This window comes from Lissotriton helveticus, chromosome 7, assembly GCF_964261635.1.
Source record: "Lissotriton helveticus chromosome 7, aLisHel1.1, whole genome shotgun sequence".
Taxonomy (NCBI): domain Eukaryota; kingdom Metazoa; phylum Chordata; class Amphibia; order Caudata; family Salamandridae; genus Lissotriton; species Lissotriton helveticus.
The window spans coordinates 812,277,694-812,303,569 of NC_136068.1; the positions used below are offsets into that span (position 1 = coordinate 812,277,694).

General features: G+C 45.5%; 1 protein-coding gene, 1 long non-coding RNA gene and 1 pseudogene across 3 annotated transcripts in view; 1 reads left to right on the forward strand and 2 right to left on the reverse strand.

Annotated features, from left to right (window-relative positions):
- Nucleotides 1–25,876, reverse strand: part of PCBD2 (pterin-4 alpha-carbinolamine dehydratase 2) — a 530,788-nt gene that overhangs the window by 481,646 nt on the left and 23,266 nt on the right. The gene's annotated exons all lie outside the window — the stretch shown is intronic.
- Nucleotides 1–25,876, forward strand: part of LOC144769225 (uncharacterized) — a 341,045-nt gene that overhangs the window by 75,141 nt on the left and 240,028 nt on the right. For both annotated transcript variants that reach the window (XR_013598681.1, XR_013598680.1), the window contains exons 2-3: nucleotides 12,699–12,798; nucleotides 21,655–21,822. This is a non-coding gene — a long non-coding RNA (uncharacterized LOC144769225). The remainder of the gene's footprint in view (nucleotides 1–12,698; nucleotides 12,799–21,654; nucleotides 21,823–25,876) is intronic.
- Nucleotides 8,078–8,743, reverse strand: LOC144767110 (calpain small subunit 1-like; annotated as a pseudogene).

A 25,876-nucleotide genomic window follows, 5' to 3' on the forward strand; every position in this document is an offset into this window, starting at 1 on the left:
CGTATGTTACGCTTCGGCACACTACTTTGTCACACCGCCACTCGCATAATGCATATTTGCACCTGTAGGTTTCCCTTGATCGGGCGGCACACCGCAATTTAGCTCCGCGCTTCATCTTTAAGTATGGCGGCCGAGCACCTTTCTTTTGTTCTGCACAGGGAGCTCGCCCACCTCAAATTTTAGCCTGCCATTTATTTCAGTACCCATTCTCAACCCGGATAAATTAAGCAATGGGACAGAGAATACTAGGAACAAAAGTCCCGACTATGAAAAGCCCAAATCCCGCTGTACAATTGCTAATCAATCTCGCGGTGTACGAATCCCAGACATCAAAATCCAATCTCATCTAGACTCCAGTCTCTGTAGTCACGGGTCGTTGCCGGCATGCTGTAAGGTTCACAAACACTGAAACTTCGCTCTCATACTCTTCTGATGTCACGGACTGCTGATCGCCGTTTACTGCAAAACTAGTTCCCTCTGCACTCGAGACCCTACCCTATTGGTTAGCTAGGCGCTATGTGATCTGTGCGTAGCAACAGCCCTTCTAGGCTTCACAACGATAAGAGATGAGAAGGCTGCCACTGAGCTTCCACTGTACTCTTTTTATTTACTTTTTTTACTGTCCAGTACCCTCTCCCAGCTGCCTTCCAATTGCCGACTCCCACTCACAATTGGTGATGCAGTTGACGCCATGTTGTTATTGGCACCACTGCGCAGAATCACATAGGAGGTGGCCGGGACCCAGGAGCAGCAGTAGCAGGTGGCAGATTAATAAGGGCTTGGCTGATTCTCGCAAAGCAGCATCGTAGCCACACTGAGTTATGCAGGAAGAGACCGTCCCTCTCTGCACTCATCCAACCCAGATCTTTTAAATAGCACCTTTCTGAGTTCTTTCATGTGAAACCAGCAGCAAGGAATAAAGCATTCTAGTTAACTTCCAAGGGTGCCTCTGATTCCCACCTCTGTGGTTCACGATGCAGAGAGGAGTCTTCAAAGCACATTTAACAAGCAGCAAACACATGGTAATGCTTCCCGTCTCCTCAAGCTTCACCTCTTTCTCACTGTCTCTTTGCCCTAAATATTACCAGTGCTTCTCTACACAATCCCCCAATGTCTGAAATCTAGTCTTCCTCCTTCCAGAGAGCCAACAATCTAGCTACCACTGCCCTTCACACTTTCAGCGTTTCTCCTCTCCCTGTCTGCCCGCTGCCACCTTTCTCCTTGCTCTGCGTCTGCTCACTGCCTGTTCCAATCTTATCCTTGTTTAATAGGAATGTGCATATAGGCCAGCCAGTAGTTTCTTATGTGCACAATTGTTTCGGGGATATGCGGGTCCTTGCTGTGTGTGCATTTGGTGTTTGTGATCGCACATGTAATTTGATTGCAACTTGGGTGCTTGTGTTTGTATGTGCATGCGTGTGCTTTGAGACTGTTTATCTGTGGTGCTTATGTTTGTATGTGCATGCGTGTGATACTGTGTGTATATCTGAGGTGTTTGTATGTGCAATAGTGCGATTTATGAGTGTGTATATCTGTGGGGATGGTCTTCTTTCTCCCAGTGTCTGATCATCTTGGTCAGGGCCTCTTCTCCATGAACTATCTCTGCCCACCACATCTGGCCCCTCCCTTTCTGTGGCTGCTTTTGCTCGAGCACTTCCAAGTCCACACCCCCCCAACTCAAAGATGTACAGAGCAAATTTTGTGCGCTCAAATAAAATATCTTCTCATAGCAGACACCCCCCTTTGGAAATACATAGCAGCCTTAAGCCTTAGGAAGAGGTGTGGCGCCGCGGCCAGGGCGACTGACGTTGGAACCTGGGGACCACGGTTCGATTCCCGGCTGCGGCGGCAGGTTAGCCCAGCACCATGTGACTCTGGGCAGTAGCTCGCTTAATCTTCCCGACGGCCCCCAGCGCCTAGAGACCCTTACGGGTGATTGTGCGCTTTACAAATGTGGACTATACTATTAAGGGGTCAGGCCTGGTGGTAAGAAGGGGGCGCTTTCCTCTGTTCTTCGACCCCAGATGCCTCGACTTCCCCTCCAAGTGAATAAAAGTGGTCTACAGTGCCTCCAGCCAGCTCGGGGGGAGCAGAGGCACTTGGCGCTTCCTCAGGAGGAGATACAGTGTGTTTCACTCCAAGCACACAGACTTCAGGCAAAAAGCTGGGATAGTCCTACTGTTGGCAGTGCTGCTGGCTGGGCCGGTTAGTCCACCGTGCACTGGTCTTGTTGTGTGGTTCGACCTGATGACTGTATAGCGCACGTCTGCCATGCGACAGCAACCTATCGTAGCGCTTAGAATGCTCATAGCCCTATTAGACGTGCTGAGGGGTAGAGAAAGGATGAAATTACACTGCTTATGTTATTTGGTGTTTGCACAGCAGAATTCTGCCACACATTTTATCATAACTTTATGTCATTGTCAAGTTGTTTGTGTAGTGCTTAGAATGCTTATGGTATTAAGGGAGTAGAGAAGGGGTGAGTGAAAGTGCACTGCTTGCTACGTTATTCCGTTTTTGCATAATGCACTTCTGTAACTGTTATGGCCTCGTAGTGCTATTAACTACTGCCTCTTGTTATATACTGATCTTGTCATCTCATATTGGTAGGTTAGTGCTTAGATAAGTCAGGACCCTATTGGAAGCACCTAGGGGGAGAAAAGGGTCAGTAAGTGCTATGTTATTTATTTGTTCCATACTTCAGCAATTGATATTGCTCCATAGTACTCTAAAAATCTGATGTTAATTCCCCCCTATATCCGTCTGCTAATCATATTATAATTCACATACTATTTCCTAAGCTCTACCCTCCCATTGTTTAAATCTACCCACTTCCTAAAAAACAACAACAACAACAACAACAACAACAACTTTAGAACAGGCAGGAAAAAGTTGGCAACATTAAAAAAAACACACGCTAAAGAATTTTTTTATATATTTTTTTTAATAAGGTCGTTCAGTTATATACAACATCAACTTTATTGTAGATAAAGTAACAAAAATGCTTAGAACACTTAATTTTAACCTTGCAACATGCTGCACACAAGCCACACTACTCTACAACATAGCTTAAACACATTAGCACATTAGCAAAGCCAATAGCGTTGGCCAAACACTTCTAAGGTCCCAAAGTCGAGACCTGTTGGCTATTCCAAGGTTTGTTCCTTCAAGTGGTCCTCCCTTTCCCACACAACATCTGTAAACCTCCTCTTTAAGAGTACAACCTACTCTGTCACAGGCATGTTTGCTTTAATCTAGGTTATTATATTTCTGCAACTCACTTATTAATCCCACAAACCATGTGCATGAACACACATACCTCCCTCCCCTCATACTAATGATCACAACTAACCGCTATTAAGTTAATACATCACAAAGAAACTGGAGTGAACGCATAGAATGGTTTGCTTGAGCACACAAGGCTAATCCCAGTAGCCATCAGTCAACAATAATAATGGACTAACCACTAACCGTGGTATCCAGAAAAACATGCTGCTTGGCATAAAGTGATCCAGCACCTTGTCGTAGTAAGCGCTATATATGCAATTGAAAGTGCAAACATTTATATTGACCCTCTCATATATGACGATAGGAGACGGTGGCACTAACAGGCCAATTAAAGATCAATGGTCCTGTAGAATAGATACGTTTTTATTTTATTTTTTATTTTTAATAAAGGATATCACTAGACACAAGTCCAACCATGCAAGTCCAACCATGCCCCAAAACAAACACTTTCAATCAACAACGTTGCCCGATGGAAAGCCTCTGAAAATGTGAAGCAATAATGAGCTAGCATTGCTCCTTGATTTGATATGTATTCTAAATATTCTGCAAGCACAGATCATATGAGAGGACAACGCTCGCTCTGGATCAGCTGACCTACTATTAGGATAAACCATATGGGACGCAAACTGCATGAATAAGCCCTCTAGGGTAAGAATAAAAGTCTGCAAATATCATTTGTTTGTCATATATAAATAATCTCTATATTCCAAACACATGGTTAAAAAACAAAAAGGTTAAAGCTCCACAGAGAAACAGTTTAAACAAACAAATAACTTATCTAAAAACAGCAGTTCTATAAAACTACCTCCAAAGACAAACTAAACATCTACTTTAACATTGATTTGGGAACAAATAGTGCAACAGCAACTGATGCGCACAACGTGACTTACAGCTCCTTTATATTGCATCTGCTTTGGAAGACGTGACAAATAACTCTTGTTTATTGCTTTGCTGTGCACTTTCTGCAACATAACAGAAACCCGTCACAAAAACAGAAACGCTTTAACGATTTCATATACTTAAAAAAGGGATGAACCAACTTTATAATGCTTGGCTTGATTCATGGTTTAAACCACTGCAAAAAGTATTGGTAAAGACAAAGTGTCTGGCTTTAATGGGCTCATGTATACAATCAGCATTGTTTTCGAGCCTGTGATATCAAACATATGTGTAGTAAAGTCAGACCTTTTAGCTTTGACAATTTTTATCATGTAAACTAGACCTGTTAGCTTTGCCAATTTTTTAGGATCTAGCTAAAGACAGGTTTTGCTCTCTGCTGACGAACACCAATATCACTGACCCATCTGTACAGGTTACTTGCACATCGCGGGTGGTTAGAGGTTAACACATTGTGATATTTATTTCAAACTATGGCTTGGTCGTGACATAAAGGAACACCCATAATTTAAGATGAACAAAGGACAATGGGCATATACAGGCATTCAATAAGAACGCAAACGGGACACACTGCATTTTCTAATGTTTGTTTTATTTTGTAATTTTACTTTTATACTCTCTTTGAAGTTAATGGCTTTGCTTGTATCCTACTGAGCTCTCAGACATGCAAACTGTAATTTGATTCCAACAATGACAACAACAAAAATCAAATGTATTCCAGAAAGCAGGCTGCTAAGTCCCCAAACGACTTTCTTGGCCATCCACCAGGTACCTCTGAAGCCTCCAACCACATCCATTCCCACCCCTGCACACACATTTGGGTCTCCTCATAGGTTCACTACTTGTTGGTGAACCCTGTATGGGAAGCACAGCTCAGTCCTCAGCTTCATCGCTAAAAAGTAGATTATACATTTGCAAAGCAAAAAACACTGGTAACACCATTAGTGACACCTGTGTTCTGTGGAGTGACCATGATTCAAATAGGTACTGGTGTTTTGTTGTATTATACTCATCAATTGACATCATGGTATTGATGTAGGTGCATTGTCCTTTATACGGTCTAAAAGGGCTGCTATTCTAGAGGGCCTTGGTTGGACGTCAAGAATTTGGGCACCGCAATCTTGGCTGCAATTCTTTTATGATGGTGTGTAGGCTAGTGACAAAAAACTAAACCAGTCATTGTTTTCTGCAAAAACCCTTTAATTTCTCCTCAGCAAAACAACAGTGTTTGCTGCAGTCCCAAAATCAAGATGTGTTAAGGTACAATTGAGAAGCAAGCGCTGCATGGCGTCTTGCCTCATATGCATCACCGGTAGACTGTGCGAACACAGCTGTTCATGCAGTGAGATGAATGACTGAAGATACCTTGCCTTTAGGTCTTCTTCCTTTCTCAGTTTTCCACATCACTTGCAACTACTTTTTAGAATTCCAGACTGCGTGGAAAAAGGAGCTCCCAATACATAGTAAAACTACTATTGCAGTACTTTTTATTGCCTTTAGAAGTCATATTTTTACAAGGAACTTGATTCAAACTTTCTGTTTTTATCCTTTAGAAGTTATTTTTCAGGTGAGGGAAAGATAGCGTTGAATGTCTGCGCATGAGCAGAGGATGAGCACAAACGTAAAAGCTTTGTAGCCTCGTCTTCACAAGCCACTTTTTTACCTGCAAGAACCAAAGTGACAAATCACAAAAGGCATTTATGATTACATGCAATACTACTCATATAATAGTTTGTCAAGTAATCCTAAATGCCTTCATGAATTGGTCCCAAAAACATCTACAACGATATTCAGGGAATAATCATGTATAATTAGTGCAACCAGAAAAGACTGTGCCTTCTTAGCGCTTTTATTAAGAGGGAGTTGGATATTTCAGGGACAATTCACAAAGATATGTAGGAGTTTTTTTAAGTAGAACTTCTGTTGTTCTAGTTCATGTACTCCTAAATGCTTTTGTAAATTGGCCTCCTTATCTTGTTGTCTCCCTTGTGCCTTCTGCAAACTCAGTATCCCATGTTTCTAAGAGATCCAGTCACTGTTTTGGCATTTTATGCTCTGCTGAAAGTTTTCTCCAGCTCCCCTTTTGTCATCCATTTTTGTCTGCAGTAGAGCAAAATGAGGTTTGCAGATAATACTTCACAAAATATCTAAACATTCTATTGTTTTAGAAAAAGGACTATTCTGTCCAAGCATTCAATGTTTCCCTTTTCTTGTGTCCTGTAATATGGTACATAGACAGCAAAACAATTTTTAAAAATCCACGTACTCAAGGGGCTGCATCACCTTCACAACTTCTACATTCTTTAACAATATCTTGCTAATAACTGGGGGGTTTCTATAGCGCCATTGATAACAAGCCAATTCGGATTGCCACCGGTCTATGTATGACCCAAATAATTAGGTAGAACTATGGACTGCGCAGGTCAAAACATGTTTGGCACTGAGCATATCTAACCAGTGTATAGTCCAATCTCTAAAGTCGCTAAAATAACATTGATCAGGTTGTGTTCAACAAATGGTCTCAAACCTACAGCTAGCCATTGACCAGTACACAGACAAGGTAACGTAAGTTCTATGTTGGGTTGGAATGTATAGCGTGTGCTTGTGGCTCATGGAATGTTGTCTAGGGAGCACTCCAGGAGACGTGGAATGCTGTGCTCCCTGTGATCAGGGTTTTATTTTACGATAAAGTGATCCCTTCTCAGCCAGCTCCATGGTGTCTGCTTCACATGGCTATGGCGAAGTAACCTCAATCTACACCATGTGTGCGGAATAAGCGGAACTGGGCTTTCACAAAGCATCAAGTACTTCTTGCGGAGCCATGCTGGAACTTTCTGCTTGCTTATGTGCGTGCGGGTAAATAACAGGAAGGGTTTGGCATGTCGCAACCTTGAATGCTAAAGGTACTCGCCTAAAGGTAACACCATTGCACCACCTTCAGTTGGAATCCACGTATTAGACCTCTTCATGTGCTAGTTGACTCTCTTGATCACAGAGTCTCTGTCCCTGTTCTGTGACATGGGCAGCGAGGTCACGCTACATGACCCAACGTAGGCGCCATCTTGGGAATGGCTCCTGTGTGCATTTCTCTACTGGTAGTGCACTAACATTACTGCGCTCACAGTATTTCTTGGTTTGCTGCAGAGTGATTGGGGTGTGTTTACAGTGAAAGAATTCTTGTAAATTCTTATATGTACATGGTGAGAGTTTGTTTCCTCCCTTGCTTCAGTATTTTTCTTGACTCTCTGGGTTTCCCACCTCTGTAATTATCTGTGACTGTGAATCAAACTTTACGATGTGTTCAATCCTTTACATTACCACCTCCACAATCTTTTCTGACTGCTCCTGGGGAGCCCTTAATGAAATGGCCTCAGTGGAAGGCCTCCTTTTTGAATTACAGTTCTACTATGGAAGAAGACAACGATCAGGAGTTTTTGGCTAAAAGGAAGAGGAAAACTTGCTTACATACTCTTGGCCCTAAAGGTTTGAGGATGTATGAACAAATGGATAAAAAAGTTATAGAGCAGATGGTGACGCAGATGTGTTTTTCAATGCTCTAGAGGACTAAGATAATTATTTCACACCTTCCATATGCATATCAGTGAAAGGATTCAGTTTCTCTCAACGCCACCAACACCACTAAGGAAGTCAGAAATTAATCTAGTGATGATTTTCCTGCAGACTTAAAAAAAAGTTGGAGATACTTTGTAAATTTGGAAATTTGCATGATGATCATATTAGGAATCAGATAGTCATGCACACTATAATTCACAAGTCCAGGAACTTTTATGGGTTAATAGTGAAGCCTCATTGAAAGAAGCCATTGTCAATATAAACAAGCATTTGCAATGCAATAGGTCTCCCAGTAATTAAGTTTGAGCTTTTGCCATTGCTAAATTACCAGCATTTGTTGCAGCTGCTCATTGAGCTGAAACCCAGCAGCCTGCAGGGCTGCTGGTATTTCGGAAATCCTGATGAAGCCTTCCTGATTGCGGTCGAAACTTTTGAACACGCACTGCCACTTCTTGATGTTGTTCCATAGGTACTTGAACTGGTCAAAGCCCAGCTTCCCCGTGCCATCACTGTCCATGACAGCCACCATGCTACGGCATGAGTCCAGGCTAAAGCCTTCGGTCCTCAGGTCTTGGTGTCGAGTAACCACCTTGTTCAGGATGTTCATCAGCTCCGTTGGGCAAACCTCCATGTCCTCCCCGGCCAGCTGCAGGAAAAGGCGGCGGAATTGGCGGACTTCTGGGCTTTCATTGGCTTCCACATTGGTAAAATTGCTGCGGGGAGGAGGTGGGGGCTCAGGGTTTTAGCTTGCTGCTGCTTCACTGATGATGTTAATAATTCCTCCGAGAATGCCACCGGCACCACCAAAACCCCCTCCACCACCTCCACCTCCCCCACCTCCACGGCTCCCACCAGCACTGCTGCCGCCACCACCTCCACCACTGCTGCCACCCTGGCGGGGTATCAACCCTCCAATTACGTTCATGATGCCACCTGCCTTGCCACCTTTTGATATTCCCCCGAGTGCCTGTTTCACGAGGAACATTTTGACTGGGTTGGTGGTGGTCGTAAGGCCGTCTCTGAGGAGTCGCCGAAGGGCTTTGCTGGATCCCGGGGCGAAGCAGCGTTTCCCTCTCCGCCTGCCTCTGCACACTGGAACGGGCTGCTCCGCCTCGATGCGTTCTTGTTCGCCTGCCAACTGTGCAGGAAAGTGGGAGCTCAGAGTCACCGACCCGACCCTCCCTCCCCGCCCATGTCTGTGCTGCCAAGAGACGAGCCGAGCAGGGCGCCTCCGCCGCACGAATTAAAGGGGCACCTCCTCGCCCTGACTGGAAGTTCGTGTCTGTCAAGAAATGATGAACAGCGTCTGCAGAAGAGATCGCTCTTGGTCCAGTGATGGTGCCGAGGACTGTCTATCGATCTCGTGCTGATTCTTGTAATTTAGCAGTAATGCATACACTGTCTTGTTGTAGTCCCGGGATGTACTTTTAAAATCATACACATATTATTTTCTATTTAAGGATCCATTAGCCGCTCACTCCAGGGAACAGCTGGTCCCATAGGAAGCTGCCAACTGCTCTGGCCCTGGGACTAGGGATGTGAGAAGTGCTGCAGCATCACCATTTAAAATCCGAATGCTCCCCAGATGCGCCGTAATGTCCTGCCGTGTGATGAACTACAAAATGACGTCATAGCGTAGACGTTTGTAGTTCGCACTCCGGAAGCCAGTGCACGCGCCCACGGATAGCCAGAGAAGCAGTGCTGGTGACGCGGGGCTCCCATGCCCGAGGGAGAGCCCCGCGGAGTCTGCAGAACTCAACAAAGCCGGTAAGTGGGGCTTAGTTGGAGGGGGCAGGGGGGAGGGAGGGAGGGTGCGCTTCTGTGTGTGTGTGTGTGCAGCGGCAGGTCTGTAAGTGTGTGCGTGCGTGTAGGTGCGCTCGTGTGTGTGTGTGTGTGTGTGTCTCTGTTTCTGCGCATGCGTGCAGGGGGAGGTGTGGCTGTGTGGCAGCTTTCCAGGAGAGGAGACAGGAGCTGGCCACAGCGAGCGTGTTCGCGTGCGCGTGGCCCGCTCCATTCCCTGCGTGTGGCCAGCTCCTGTCCCCTCTCCTGGGAAGCAGAGTCACTCACTCTGGCGAGACCGCGCTTTTGCGCGGTTCAACGCCAGGAGACCTAAAAAAAATGAATGCCACATCCAGTTGGAGACCAAAGGCATGACAACATGGGTTGGGACCCAGCTGAATCATTGGCATGTCACAGACAGTAAGTTATAGCACTGCTTTCAACAGTAACCTCTTGAATTCCTTGCACCTCGGTGCTTAAACAGAGGGCATTCAGCATGTGATGTCACGAGGGAGCACATGATGTTTGCAACGGATGGAATGCAAAGTTTAGAGATGGCTGGCTCATAATTCACAAAGCAGAGGGAGTATGCGGGTGATAAGCCAGACGAGAGATAAAATCAGGAAAAGAACGGAATGTATGATGCAGTCACAGCGGATGTGCACGTGTGTGCATTCACACGCGCAAGAGGGAGAAAGACAAGGACTAGGAGAATGCAATGGATACACAGTGAATGGCAAATAGGTATCAGGGTGAAACATAAGACCTTATAGAAACTATAAGTGACTCCTGCAATTTGCACATTTCAGACTAACGCCACAACTGAAAACGGAGATGGATACAATCACACAGTTGCAAGCTGGAACAAGCCAAACCTAGAGCGCAACCAAACGAAGGCAGCGAATGGAGAATAGAAAAAAAACACACGATGCACGCAATTCTCCCTTTAGGAAGCCTCTGTCGTTAAAGGGGCCATATTACGTTCTGCACTTTCCATCTGCCATTTATTACAATGTGTTCGTATTCCAAACTCACACGCACTAGAAACACCACAAGCGTTCTCGTGCTTGGAAAGGACTAACAAAGCAAACTCCCTCGGCTTCAGAAGCAGAATGTTGCACACGGCGGACCTGTCAAACATCCAAGTAAAGGAAACACAACCATCAGCGGTTTGCGGTAGTGACAACTAAGAGGCCGGCGGAGGGAATTCCCACCCTTGAGAGAGGTTATTGAAAGTGTTTCGGAGGTGGCAACAGGCAACACACTAGACCACAACGAGTTTGGCATAGAACTACAAAATGACGTCATAGCGTAGACGTTTGTAGTTCGCACTCCGGAAGCCCGCGCACGCACCCACGGATGGCCAGAGAAGCAGTGCTAGTGACGCGGGGCTCCCATGCCCGAGGGAGAGCCCCGCGGAGTCTGCAGAACTCAAAAAAGCCGATAAGTGGGGCTTAGTTGGAGGGGGGAGGGAGGGTGCGCTTCTGTGTGTGTGCGCGCAGCGGCGGGGGCGGGCGGGGGGTCTGTATGTGTGTGCGTGCGTGTAGGTGCGCTCGTGTGTGTGTGTGTGTCTCTGTTTCTGCGCATGCATGCAGGGGGAGGTGTGGTTGTGTGGCAGCTTTCCAGGAGAGGAGACAGGAACTGGCCACAGAGAGCACGTCCGCGTGCGCGTGGCCCGCTCCATTCCCTGCGCGTGGCCAGCTCCTGTCCCCTCTCCTGGGAAGCAGAGTCACTCACAATAGGTCTCTGGCGAGACCGCGCGGTTCAACGCCAGGAGACCTAAAAAGGCAGAACTTTCTAAGCGATGTGATAGAGCAGCCTTAGTTAAAGGGGAGAACAAAGATTCGGTCTATGTTGTGAAATCCATGAAGTCTACGGAGAAACCTTAATAGTCAAGTAGAAGGGTTCCGATAACCCGATTACTAAAGTAATCCGTTCATCAAACATGTCAACAAAGGGAAGAAAAATGGTAAAGTGTATTACAGATGTGGGCGTAAGGATCATTTGACGTTTGACAAGAAGTGTCCTGCGAAGAAGCAACAGTGCTCAAATTGTGAAATAGTGGGCCATTTCTCAAGGGTCTGTCACAAGAAAAACCCGTCAACTTCAGTTAAATGTGTTTTGAACTCGGATTCTTTAGAACATTAGGACGTACAATGTGTCCTATTTATTGACTATGTTGTGATTGGGTTGGATGGAGGGAAAAAGAAAAAAAAACGTCTTGCAATATTATTTTAGGTGGCATTGAAATAGAAGTTGTTGCTCACTCTGGATCCTCATACACAACAGTTAACCACTCTGTATGGAACGATAAGTTTCAAAATATTTTAGGATATCTCCTTTAACCCTCTGATGTACATCCAGCAAGTTTTACAGGTGAATCCATACCTATGGTGGGCTTTTGCAACTTCATGTTTGAGTTTAAGGGAAGAAAAGCAGAAGGCAAACTGTACGTAGCAGAGAAGGGCCCATCAGTACTTGGGTGGTGAGACCAAGGAAACTTATTCATACCGACCATAAGCCCCTTACACAAATATACCTACTACTGTTGGTATGGAGAATTCAATGCCGTGAGTAGCCTGGTTCTCATTACAACTGCTAGATTTCAATTATAATGTAGAATACCTTTCTGGGTTTAAGAATGGAGTTGCAGATATTCTAAGAAGATCCCCTTTTTAGTTATAAACTATGGATACAGGAAAGTTGAGTGAAGGGTATATGGTGGCTCTAATTGAAGTCTGGAGTGTGAGTATTTCAATGATAAAATGGGAAGAAGGGTTTAAATCTGACCCAATCCTAGCCCAAGGTATGTTGTGGTGTTGCTTGACTTATTTACCAAGTGGCTGGAAGTTTGTGTCCTCGATAGGTTTGATTCGAATACTGTGATTAAAATTCCTCGATGATGTGTTCTTGCAAGAAGGTATACCGACAACTATTTAGAGTAATAATGGTGTTTGGTTGAAGCGCAAAGTCTTCCAGGATTTCTTGGCCAGAACAATATTAAACGGATGCATACTTCAGCCAATCTATCATCATATGACAATAGAAAAGACGTAATATGAAACGCATTAAAAAAAACATAAAAGCATTACAAAAGTATGTTTAAAATGCATAAAAAGAGTTCTTAAATCACAATATAATTGATGTTCTCTGCAATATAGAGCACTGTCTAAAAGATGAAGATAAGAAGCAAGACCTCGCCGTTGACAAAGACTGCTAGCACCGCCCTACAATATCTGATACTGGCCTGTTTTAAAAAAGGTGAAAATATACAACTTTCGTAAAGATGAGTAAAAGTTACAAAAAAGCTGGCAGTGCAATGTGCATTGTGTGTGGACATACAGGTAGGTTAGCAATATAGCTACCATAGGTACCCTCCTTAGGATGAGTCACTAGGAAATGGACATTGTTCAACCTTAGCCTTGTTAGCAGGAAACTGTGGTGCGAGTTACTTACCCAAGTTGGATATGGCTGAATGCCAGGGGCAGTACAAATTTTGACATATGCAATGGGCTTGCTGGCCTCATTCTCCCCTCATTACCTTTGGCTAGAAAATTTCAATGTTTCCAAAAACTGGCCTTGTAGGGTCCTAGGATCTTAAACAGGTCAATATAAACATCACAAAATATTAATGAATAAGCATGTTAAAAATCGCTTATTAAAATAAATGCAGTTACATCTTTTCCTCCCAGAGCAATGGTCTTTCTCAAGAATTTTACGCGGTTACCCACTGCTTTAACAGAACCACCTTTGAAGCAAAATATCACCCCCTATGATATTGTTTTTATGCCCTTTGCATTAACCATTGGTTTTAAGTATTTTGTCCGCTCGTCAGGTAGGGCTGGATATTGGCACAATTATGTGTTCAATGGACTTTTCGGCAGATTACACATCCTACACAACTTGTCAATACAGCCCTTTAATTCCACACACCGTCAAAAACCATAAAAGGGAGATAATAAAACATAAAATGCATGAACGTGATCTTCTCCTGGGGCCGCAGACTAAAATAGGGTTGCCTAAATCTAGATAGGGTTTCTATAGTGTATCTAATATGCTTATATCTGGAGGCTGTGTCAATGTTCCTACTCAGGATTAGGCTTTTCACTACCTTTTTAACAACTAGTTTGCACACTGCTCTAGACATAGATGCTATTGCTACCATCGAGGGGAGCTGTATTCTTCCAGCAGGCCTTCAAATTGCTTTTCTGAAGGGAATGCTCCTTACCAGCATGTGGTAAGTGCTTTGCCGATAAGTGATCTTAAAATGCTGGTTCCTGCTTCTTTCACCTCCAAGAAGTATGTGATGAGATTTCTATCAACCATAGCAAATAGCTGCATCAAACCTAGTTCTAGCCTTATGCGGGTTAACACCTTGCATGCTCATTACGAGGTCAGCTCGTCATGAGCCACGGTGCTCGTGTGCTCATGACGAGCTGAGCTCGTCATGACCGTTGGAACGCTCGCATGCTGGGCTAATTCCCCTGCTGCGTGAGCGTTCCACACAAACGGGTGTGGACATGACGAGCACTGTGCCTCATGAGAGCTGACCTGGTCATGAGCATGGGGGCGCTGTGCGTGCCCCCACTCCCCCCAAGCACAGCGGGGGAATATGCCCGGCACGGAAGGGGTTAAGGGGTTGACTGCCTTAGCAAAATAATGTTCTAATACAATTCATGAACATGCGATCCAGGATTTGCACAAATTAACTAGTCCCAATTAAGGCCCGTATAAAAGTACAGTGATAACCTTTTCCTTTTCCTTTATAAAATCCAATCGAGGACCTAACAAACCCCCTCCCCACAAAGGGGGCAGCCATAACAAGCAACACCTCTGACAACTCCACTGACTCCCAGTCAACAAAATAATCACCTTCAAAGCTGCTGACACACGCTTGCAAAGCTCTCCATGACGAAGGACCAGCATACCTAAAGCAACGCCTCGCATTCCACGTACCCGCCAGACAACTCCGCTCTCCCTAACTCGCCCAAGCATCCGTCCCCAGAATTCACAAGACCAGAACTGGTGGAAGTTCATTCTCCTGCCTCACCACCAAGATCTGGAATACCCTGCCCCTCCACCTCAGGCAATCCACATCGCTGATTCAATTCAAGAAGGACCTCAAGACCTTGCTCTTCGAATGACCCTACTCCCAGAGGGAGCAGCAGCCGCCACCACTCCCTGCCCACTCCAACTGCCTTGAGACCCTCATGGGTGAGTAGCCTTGCTTTACAAGCTATTGATTGATAGACAGATAAAGAGTGGAAAATCTTTTAGAGCTTCACAGATACTAGCATTACTCATTTTCTCCAGTTCTACACATGAAAAATCCAAGAAAGATTTTTGTCTAAACCAAATCCTAAATTCCAGTATTCCCCGACCTCCTCTATTTTAATGGTATCTGCCACACAAACACTGAACTATTTCGGCCAAAAGACATTACTTTGGTTTCCGGATGTTTAAAAAAAGGTTGTTTTCTAGATTATATGCTTGAATTGGGTTGAGTTGCCTTTGAAGGCCAATCTGGGTTGTCAAACGGTTTTGATTAGGTTATAAATAGAGATAGATTTAGAGTGAACAACTTACTTTGGACTGTTGAGTACTATACAATCTGTTTTATGAAATATGTCTATCGTATGACAAATTAGACACAAAGTATGGATACTGGACCCTTTATGTTAGGTCGGTGGCAACTTGTTATGTAATTTTGCACTTTGTACATATATAATCTGTTTATCTAGTAGAATGAATTTATAAATGCAAGCCACTAAATAATTACATTTTACAAACTTTCTTCTTTATATGTAATTGCTGATTGTTATTTGTGGCTCCTGAAGAAGGCGTTCTCGCCGAAACGCGCGTCGAGTTTTTCCTCCATTGTGTTTGTGGGCACCTTATAACAATCAACTGTGGTGTCCTTTTAATTGTTTTATAAAATTGTATACTGTGTCATTATATGTAACTACTGCATATATTTTTATTAATGTACTGTCATATATTTTGAACTTTGCTAGTTCTTTATATGATTTTTATCATGTATATTAAAAACATGTTCGTTTTTTACTTATGATTATATATTTTTTTATTGCTTGCCTGTTCCTAGTAATAATTGGGTCTAATAACTTGCTGTCTACTATTAAGACTGCCTAGGAATTTTTCTGCATACAATCTGGGTTGTCGCCAGGATGATCAAATCATCAGTGTAAGCTTAAAAAGGGACTTTTGTTTCCTCTAGCTACAGAGCATCGTCTAGGCTGTAGAGGAGTACATCTGCTAACTCTGATATATACAGGTTAAAGAGAAGTGGGGCTAAGATGCATCCTTGTTTTAAGCCATCGAGGGTGGGAATTTCTGGTGAAATACCACGACCATCTGACACCTTCACTCTAACCCATTTGTTGCTGTGGAGTTGTATTATCAGGTACAAATGCCCTCTATTCACTAAATCGAAGGCTGTTGAAAAATCTATGAAACAAGCGAAAAGGTTGTTCAACACATTATGGATGCGTCTCATAGCCATCCACTTTTGTGGACACGCTATTTAAAACCCAGCTGTCCCCTGCAATTACATAAGAGCAGTGAAAAACAAAGCTTACTCTATAATGGAGTCATGTAACCATACACACATGCCAAGCCCAAATTAGCAGACAAGTAAAAAGAAAGCAAAACAAAAAGGCCTTTCTTTATTTAAAGAGTCAAATGACCAAAAAAAGTTACACTCCTTTATTAACCATCAACAATCTACTATTTTAAATGCAAGTTTAAAATATTACATAGTAAAGCATTTTTTTTTTAAGTGTGTTAAATATAGTGTACAAGTATTGGACCCAAATATAACAAAATCTTAGATGGGATGCTATGAATAAATGGGATGTTTTTCACCCTAGTGTTAGGAGTGCCATCTGCTAGACAACTAGTGAAGCTACAGTTTTTCAGATGCCCCTTAGAGCCTACACCCTTATTCATACCAATCTGTAATTATATATATGTTAATGATCCACGTATTTTAAATAATTTCAATTGAATTCAGTTCCACTCTCCCTTCTCCAGATGTATTACCCAGACTCTGAAAACTTAAAAAACAAACACTGGTAAAGCTAACAGGTCTGGCAGTTTTTATATGTCAAAGTGCTTCTTCATTAATGTGAGAGTTTGTGGGGCTGAGTGGATAATTGTGAGTCAGTTATTGAATGGATGAGTGATGGCTACATGGATAAAGAAGTGGCTGTATAGGCGCATGGATAAGTCACGGGTGAACGAGGGCAAACATGAATTGAAGGACAGCCATGGCTTATGTCCACAACTTGAAGAAATAAGCAATGACAAAGACAGTAGGTCTGGTTTTAGAGCACTAAAGTGTGCAAGTAGACTCACTGGCATTGCCAATGCATGTTTAGAATGTACCCTGAATAATAACCCAAATACAGCCAATTAATAAATACCTATTTTGAAGGCACTAGACAAATGCTTGATCTTAATTGTCTTTTAATGAAAAACCTTCAAAGTTCAAGCTGCAAAGGCAAATAAATGGAGTATAGCAATAGTATAGCAATAGTTTGTATAGATAAGCACTTCAATCATTGGCGTGTACCAAAGCTCTAAACCAGGAGCAGGGGTGTGGAACTAAGGCAAACACAATTTTAAAAATTATAAAATAAAAAAAACAATGAACTTGCCCAGAGGACTAAAAAACTACTTATAAAGTCTACTTCTCCTGTACGTGTATGGAAACGGGTCCTTTTCTAAGCATTATTGCTAGCCTATTCTCTTTCAGCTCACGTCTCTTGCTAGCAATGGGTCCAGCCCTACAGAGCTAATATAGGACATTATTTCAATGCACTCTAACTTTTTCCACCAAACCCTTTGCATATGCTCTTGCCTTCGAATTTCCCATTCGGGGTTCATGGGTGATTACACAGGTCATGGTTTCTGTTTCACACTCCCTGCTAGCTTACTGCCTTTCTAAATGTAAGCCTTTAATTACCTCTGTCCTTTACCTGTCGAAAAACGCTCTGCACTAGGATATCAGATCTCCGCCAGTATATTTTGCATGATGGAAATGTAGTTGACAAGATTCCATGAACAAAACATGCAGTACACAAAGAACAAAACATGCAGGACACAAAGAACGCGCGGAGCTTCAAAAAGCAATATATTAGACCCATTACAAAGAGGTGAAGCAGGATGGCCCTCTTTATTATATCCTCTCCGCTTCATCTAGGGTTCTGGAGAAAGGCGGTTTGTCCTTGGTCTATCTTTGAGAAAGCAGAATTTCCTCATTGTGGCCCACGTATCTTACTGAAGGACTGGAGCAAGCCAAACATTGTGAATCATTCATTATATAAAAGGAAGCTGGAGCAGACCCCAGAATGTGACTTTTTTTTTATTTATTTTTTTTTTTTTTAAAGAGTTGCAAAAGATTTACTACTTTGTTAATGGAACAAGACCACACTCTGACCAATGCATCCTAGAAAGACACAGGAGACCCCAGTGTCCTCTATTTTATTTTCTACAGTTCTTCAACCCCCCTTTTTATGCGGGTGCAAGATCTTTTTTATGCACAACGAAAGCGCTTTCAAAATTTGCAGTCTGTTCCAAAGAGTTATAGTGGTAAAGCAATGCATTGTGAGGTGAATACTGCCCCGAATTGTGCCTCATTCACAACATTAAGGATCTTTAAGTGTTCCTTACTGCTAAATGCATTCTTGGAGATACACACGATGCTTTGTGGTGCCGTGGTGGTAGTTTGTGTCCAAGGTGTTGAATACAATATGGGCAAATGTGGATGTGCATTGGTGGATTAAGAAGTTGCGCATGTAGTGTGCTTTTTTTGTATGATGTAAAGCAAGGTGTCTCTTGGCTTTGGAGACCAGAAGAGGATGCAAACCCAGGCCCGAGAAGCATAGAAACAATGATGGAGAACCATTGCATAATGATGACAAATGAGAGAAGGATAATAAGTCGTAGATGTATGTTGGAGAGGAATGTATCAAAAAAAGACCAAAGAAATGAAGAGGCGCGTGATCTCTGATGGAAAATATAATTTTACTTTACCCGTAAGGCTGTGATATTCTTTTTGCATGCTCTCGCCTGGGAATTGCTTGGAGAGCTCACAAGTCCCTCAACTGTGCTCCTTGCATTGCATAGGGCAGCAGACGGAACTCATACATTGCAAGGAGGACCTAGGCTGGACAGTCAATGATTTTCATGTTTTTAGGTCTCGCCTGAGCATGCGCTGCACTGGCGAGACTTTAGTTAGTGGACTTCAAAAAGCCGACCACAGCTATTTGTGAGGCATAGAGCGTGCGGTTACGCGCACAAGCGTGCCTCGCTCCGTCTCTCCATCTTGGCTCCAACGCTGCTCCTCCCCCTCCCCCAACACAGAGCGTGTCTCGCGGCCACGCGTCTTTTTGTTGCTTGTTGACTCTGGTGTACTGTATAACTATTGCACACCCGTTTATTGTCAGCCAGCATTGCCTACTCAGAGGCATAGAGCATGCAGTTACGCGCACAAGCGCGCGTGCCTTGCTCCACCTCTTCTCTCTACGTCTTGGCTTCAATGCTGCTCCGCCTCACCACAGAGCACGTCTCACGGCCGCGCGTCTTTTTGTTGCTTGTTGACTCTGGTGTTCTGCATAACTATTGCACCCGTTTATTGTCAGCCAGCATTGCCTACTCAGATTCCTCCGGTCCACCGCCGCTTTCTATAACCTTTTCCTCCCTCACTCGAGAAATCATTTGTTTTTGCAGAAAAGTTTGACTAAATCCTCTCTGCACCGAGATCTGTCAGGTGATTTTTGTCTAGAGCAGGGGTACACATAGTACGGCCCGGCAAGCCTTCCTTGGCGGCCCGCGGACCTTGCAGACATGTACCAGTTTAAATAAGAAATGTTTTCCAGAGTGTCAGTAAATACCGCCGGTTGATGCAGCCTGGCCTCAGAGAGGCTCTGCTCTATGGGGGCCGGGAGATTCCAGCCAAAGAGTGGAGCTGCAGGGGCCTCAGAAGAGGTGAAACAGAACAAAGCCTCATTAACAATTTAATGGTCTTTTAAGACCTGTGAAGCGGCTGTGAAGCGCCAGGCTAGCTGTCTCATCCCGGGCTGCCACACAGGGAGGTGGAGGGGGAATTGTTGGACACTTACAGTGACCAGGACAAACCCCGTGACTGATTGAACCGAGCCGAGCATGAACTTGGAGATCACTCTGCGCAGCTCTTGCTCCCCGAGTAGCATTTATTTTATCGACACTTAAGGGATGAAAATCTGAATCGGCCCAGCCTTATTTGGAATCTCTACCCTCCGGATTACACCTGATCTCTGCTGCAGCGGTCCAGCCAGCTCTCGTGCACCCTCTACGTTCGGGTGTAATTAATAATGTGCTGCAGATTTTGGGAAGGCTGGAGAAGGTGGTTCGATGTGTGCAGCAAATAGCTCTTGCTTTTCGTGATATTTCTAATAGAATTATTACACCTCGCCTAGACAGAGATAGGGAGACGGTGATGGAGAGAGAGGGAGAGAGTCAGGAGAGGGCGAGGGAGTGAGAGTCAGGGGAGAGGGAGTGAGAGTGAGAGAGTCAGGGGAGAGGGAGTGAGAGTGAGAGAGTCAGGGGAGAGGGAGGGAGTGAGAGAGTTAGGGGGGGCGAGGGAGGGAGAGAGTCAGGAGAGGGCGAGGGAGGGAGAGAGTCAGGAGAGGGCGAGGGAGGGAGAGAGTCAGGAGAGGGCGAGGGAGGGAGAGAGTCAGGAGAGGGCGAGGGAGGGAGAGAGTCAGGAGAGGGCGAGGGAGGGAGAGAGTCAGGGGAGGGCAAGGGCGAGGGAGGGAGAGAGTCAGGGGAGGGAGAGAGTCAGGGGAGGGAGAGAGGCAGGGGAGGGAGAGAGGCAGGGGAGGGAGAGAGGCAGGGGAGGGAGAGAGGCAGGGGAGGGAGAGAGGCAGGGGAGGGAGAGAGGCAGGGGAGGGAGAGAGGCAGGGGAGGGAGAGAGTCAGGGGAGGGAGAGAGTCAGGGGAGGGAGAGAGTCAGGGGAGGGAGAGAGTCAGGGGAGGGAGAGAGTCAGGGGAGGGAGAGAGTCAGGGGAGGGAGAGAGTCAGGGGAGGGAGAGAGTCAGGGGAGGGAGAGAGTCAGGGGAGGGAGGGAGTCAGGGAGGGAGGGAGTCAGGGAGGGAGGGAGTGAGGGAAACTAGAGAGGGAGGGAGTGAGGGAAACTAGAGATGGAGGGAGACGAGAGAGGGACGGAGAGAGAGAGAGGGAGGTAGAGAAAGAGAGGGAGGGAGAGAAAGAGAGAGAGAGGGAGGGAGGAAGGGAGGGAGGGAGAGAGAGAGAGATGTGTGTATGCTGGGTCTGGTGGCTCAGTGGATGAAGACATCCGCTGCAGGGGCCTGTGTTCAACCTCATGGTCACAGGTTTTTTTTTTCTCTAGCCCCGCCCCCTCTCTCACTGACCACGCCCCCACCGGTTCGGCCCTCGGCCACAAACTACACTGTAAATTTGGCCCCTGAGAGAAAGTTTGTGAGTACCCATGGTCTAGAGCAACCAAACCTGCACAAGCTTTTTCATATTTAACGCCCACCTTTCCCGCATTACTCTCCAGTGCCTGCACGACTGGCACCTTCATTACTAAAAGTTACTACAACTTAGAACTCTGTTGAAAATAAAACATTCTTTACGTCAGAGTTTCTGACCACAAAACAAGTCTCCCAGCTGCAGGTAAACGGTAAGTATCTCAGTCTTTGAATTTGCCTTTTCTTTTGACGTATGTAAACTGGCTTCTCTGGAAGTACGCAAGCACTCGCTAAGGCAGCGTGAGTCTCCTATCTGCAGCCTGTGCCGCCTCTTTGTTCAGCCTGCCCCGGGGGGCCTGCCTTTATGGAAATATCCCTGTGGGCACTTGTTACATGCTCCCTGCCATCGCTGGAGGCAGAGTAGCCAGGCTACCAATGGGAATGGATCCAGAGTGACAGCAGAAGTCACCCATGGCGCGAACACTAACCAAATAACAATAGTAACACCTCCCGAGTGATTGCACTGCTTTTGTGTATTTTTCGTGTGGTAGGAGGTTTGGGGGAGCCTTTGCAGAGATGTACAATTTCCCCTATTTGACATGATAATGTCCTTTGTATCTGTCTAGCTCCAGGAACGAGCCAGGGAAGGTTTCACTGGCCTGGCCGAGCCATTGTCTGATCTCTTGGACCTACTGGCAGCCTGCAACGACGGCAAGGGGATGGGCAACTCCCTGGGGTACGTCATCGCCTGCGAATTCCAGGACTGGATAAAGAAGTGGCCATTGGTTCAGCAGGTTGGTAGCCAGCTGGGGCAGAAGATGGGGTTATTTCGAGGTGAAAAGGCTACTTCATACCGCAAATGGGGTCTCCCAAACACTTTACCAATTCTAAGGAAGCCCCCTCCTCTTTTACTCTTAACAGCCAAGCTAAATGGTTAAACAGGTACCTTGTCTTCACATTCCTCTTGCTTTTCAGGGGAATTCAGCGATTAAACAGCATGGGAGAGACCAATCAGAGGACAAGAGACTGCACAATTTTCCTACTGTGGTCTCTAATTGAGAAATTCTACCCATTTACTCACGTGTTACTCCATACCTTTCTGTGTGTGTAGTTTTAAGCAAAGTAACAAAGTATGAAATATATTGTATTTGTAGCACAAAAAGAGGGAAACTGGATCCTATTTAAAATGAGGTCGACAAACGTCACAGACATTGTATTGTATCAGCACTTATATAGTGCTTAGAACCCTTGATGAGGTGTTGAAGTGCCTTACAGACAGCAGATAGCATGTTACTCCAGAACCTATGAGATTGGTGTGATCATAAATACATTCTTGATAATGATGAAGGTATCTGCAGATCAACTGTGGGACACTATAAGTCCCTAACTGATGTAGTGAAGTGATAAATCATCATCAACAACTTACCATGGGGCGGGTTAAATAGAATACCTAATAGCGGTAGGGGGTAACATCTAAGTGACAGGCTTGACTTAGCTTATATGTTAGCAACTAAATACATTTGACTCCTGTGCCTGCCAGGCATTAAACTCTTAGTATTAACAAAGCAGAGTCTACCATGTTTTTTCGAGGGGGGGGCATAAGTTTGGATTCCATCTGGCACCTGTGCTAACTTCAGTAGTTGAGCGATCTGCAGATAGATGGAGTATGAACCAAAAACAGCATTACCAACTGTAAATAAATGTTAATTTAGTGCAATTCTTTTTTGTTTGCAGTTAATTTTCTAGCTGGAATGCCTAAACAGTTCCATCGGTAGGTAGATAGCTCCAGGATTTGTGTTCATAGGGTTGCTGGGAATTCAGTGGAAGGAATCAAAGTGAAAAACCTCTTCACACAATGTACTTGTGAGTATTAATTCCAGATGAGCCCTCTGGAACTCTGAAGGTCTGTAGTAAATCTGAGGGCCTTTCATTTCTGAAAATGTGGTGCTACTGCAGCCATGAGTTACATCAGGCCTATAGACGAAGGTATGTACTATTTGAAGTATTACCAGTCTCATCATGAGAAGTAAGCATAGTCTAACACAGGCCTAGTCATAATGGCCCACACCATCTAACACCAGACTGTGGATTCAGGGCTCAGTGTGGCCGACCACCAGGATGTGCCTTGAGGTGCTTCAGAAATTGTAGTCATGTAATAGACTTAGGCAGCATGACCAGACCTATCCAGGGTGAACATTGTGTCGTGATAGCCATGTTAGATTTTGCTTCGATGGAAGAGGAGTATGGGAGCTTGAGGCAAGAAAATACAAACGCAAGTGAAGCACAACTGTTCCAATGTTAGCCTCTGCACTGCGCAGTTCTGCTTTGGTGGAGGTTTCTTCTCGATTTTCAATGTGCTGTACCTAAGAAGCAGCTGGCAGCTCGGTGAAATGAATCTAGGATGCTTCAGTTTCACTGACAGTAAGTCCCACAGTACTAATCCAGTCTTTATGGTAGGGACTGTTTCTTCTATAAGTGTAGGAGAATAGTGCACGAATTGTTCACAAGGCTGTGCAACTCTTTTTGACTCGCAAGGCGTGAGTCACAACTTTTTGATGATTTCAGTAATGTGCTACCGGGATGGAGCATACACGAGTGCATGCACGCCAAACATGATAAATGGATTGAAAAGGATTGAGCAAATTAAACAAGGGTGTGCTTCAGGTATATTTCAGATAGATTGAGACAATCTTGGCATTAGAATCGCCAGCCAACATCACATATGTGGTACAAAAGGGAGTGGTGATGGACGGAGCATCTGAACCAATCAAACACTCACACCCAGTCAAAAGATCTGGGTTTGATCCATCACAGTTCTTTAGCCCTCTCTGCCACCCCAGTTCAAACATGGCTATATGCAAATCAGTCTGACCCTGTGCCTAATGGGAACAGTCCAGCCCGAACTGCCAAGCCATGCCTTCCCTGGACCGGAAACAAGCTTCCAAGGACCGGTTTCTGGCATTCCAGCCGTCTTCAGCCCAGCTTGCTTGAATTCAGTGGCAAAGTGAGCAAGGGACTCACGTCTGAGCATACCCTGCCACACTTATGGCGGCCAAAGCGGTACAAAAGGGGGTGGTGATGGACGGAGCATCTGAACCAATCAAACACTCATACCCAGTCAAAAGATCTGGGTTTGATCCATCACAGTTCTTTAGCCCACTCTGCCACCCCAGTTCAGACATGGCTATATGCAAATCAGTCTGACCCTCTGCCTCATGGGAACAGTCCAGCCCGAACTGCCAAGCCATGCCTTCCCTGTACCGGAAACAAGCTTCGGAGGACCGGTTTCTGGCATTCCAGCCGTCTTCAGCCCGGCTTGCTTGAATCCAGTGGCAAAGTGAGCAAGGGACTCACGTCTGAGCATACCCTGCCACACTTATGGCGGCCAAAGCGGTACAAAAGGGGGTGGTGATGGACGGAGCATCTGAACCAATCAAACACTCTCACCCAGTCAAAAGATCTGGGTTTGATCCATCACAGTTCTTTAGCCCACTCTGCCACCCCAGTTCAGACATGGCTATATGCAAATCAGTCTGACCCTGTGCCTCATGGGAACTGTCCAGCCCGAACTGCCAAGCCATGCCTTCCCTGGACCAGAAACAAGCTTCCGAGGACCGGTTTCTGGCATTCCAGCTGTCTTCAGCCCGGCTTGCTTGAATACAGTGGCAAAGTGAGCAAGGGACTCACGTCTGAGCATACCCTGCCACACTTATGGCGGCCAAAGCGGTACAAAATTTTTGTTTCACAGGGGGGCTATCGCCAGTGTCCACATCATGGATGCACCAATTGGTGACTCCTGGGGTCAGGGAAAACAGGGATGCAAACTGACCCAACACATGGCGACAGTCTCTCTGCTGCTCTGGGGTCAGGGTGGGCGAGAGAACCACTCCATCCACTGACCCATCTTGTTCCTTGGCTGCCAGGAGGTCAGGAAGAGGATCACTTTTCTCCTCCATCCCATCATCTGTAGCAAGGAGCATTGTGACATCTGACCTCTCAAAGTGTGGTTTGAGGCGGTTCACATGCAGGACCCTCAAAGGGTTCCTGGGAGACTGAAAGTTAACCAGGTAGGTTACATCGCACAAGGCTCCACTGGCGCCATCACCCACACCTTCTGCCCAGGTTGAAATTCGACCAGAGTGGCATTCTGGTCATACCATCTTTTCATTTCTTCCTGGCTGGCTTCTAGGTTCGCCTGAGCGAGTTTCCTGAAGCGTTGAGTCTGGTTGCGGAAGGACAGCATATAGCTGAACACATCCTGAGGGGTCTTACCATGGGATTTCTCCCAACCCTCCTTCACCAGACTCAGAGGTCCTCTCACAGGGTGACCGTACAGAAGCTCAAAGGGACTGAACCCTAAAGACTTCTGGGGCACCTCTCTGTAGGCAAACAACAGGCAGGGTAGGAAGACATCGCACTTCCGCCTCATGGGCTCTGTGAGGCCCATTATCATGCCTTTGAGGGTCTGGTTGAATCTCTCAACCAGACCATTCCCTTGAGGGTGGTAAGGAGTGGTGAACTTATAAGTCACGCCACACTCCTCCCACAAAGACTTCATGTACTTAGAGATGAAGTTGGTCCCCTTGTCGGATACCAGCTCTCTGGGGAATCCCACACGGGAGATGATCCCCATCAATGCACGTCCCACCACAGGGGCTGTGATTGTCCGGAGAGGGACAGCTTCCGGGTACCGGGTGGCATGGTCTACCAAGACCAGGATGAACCTGTTGCCTAGGGCTGTCTTGGGTTCCAGAGGCCCCACAATGTCTATGCCCACCGGCTCAAAAGGGGTGCTGACCACAGGAAAGGGTTGGAGGGGTGCCTTGCACCTTCCTCCACTCTTGCCAC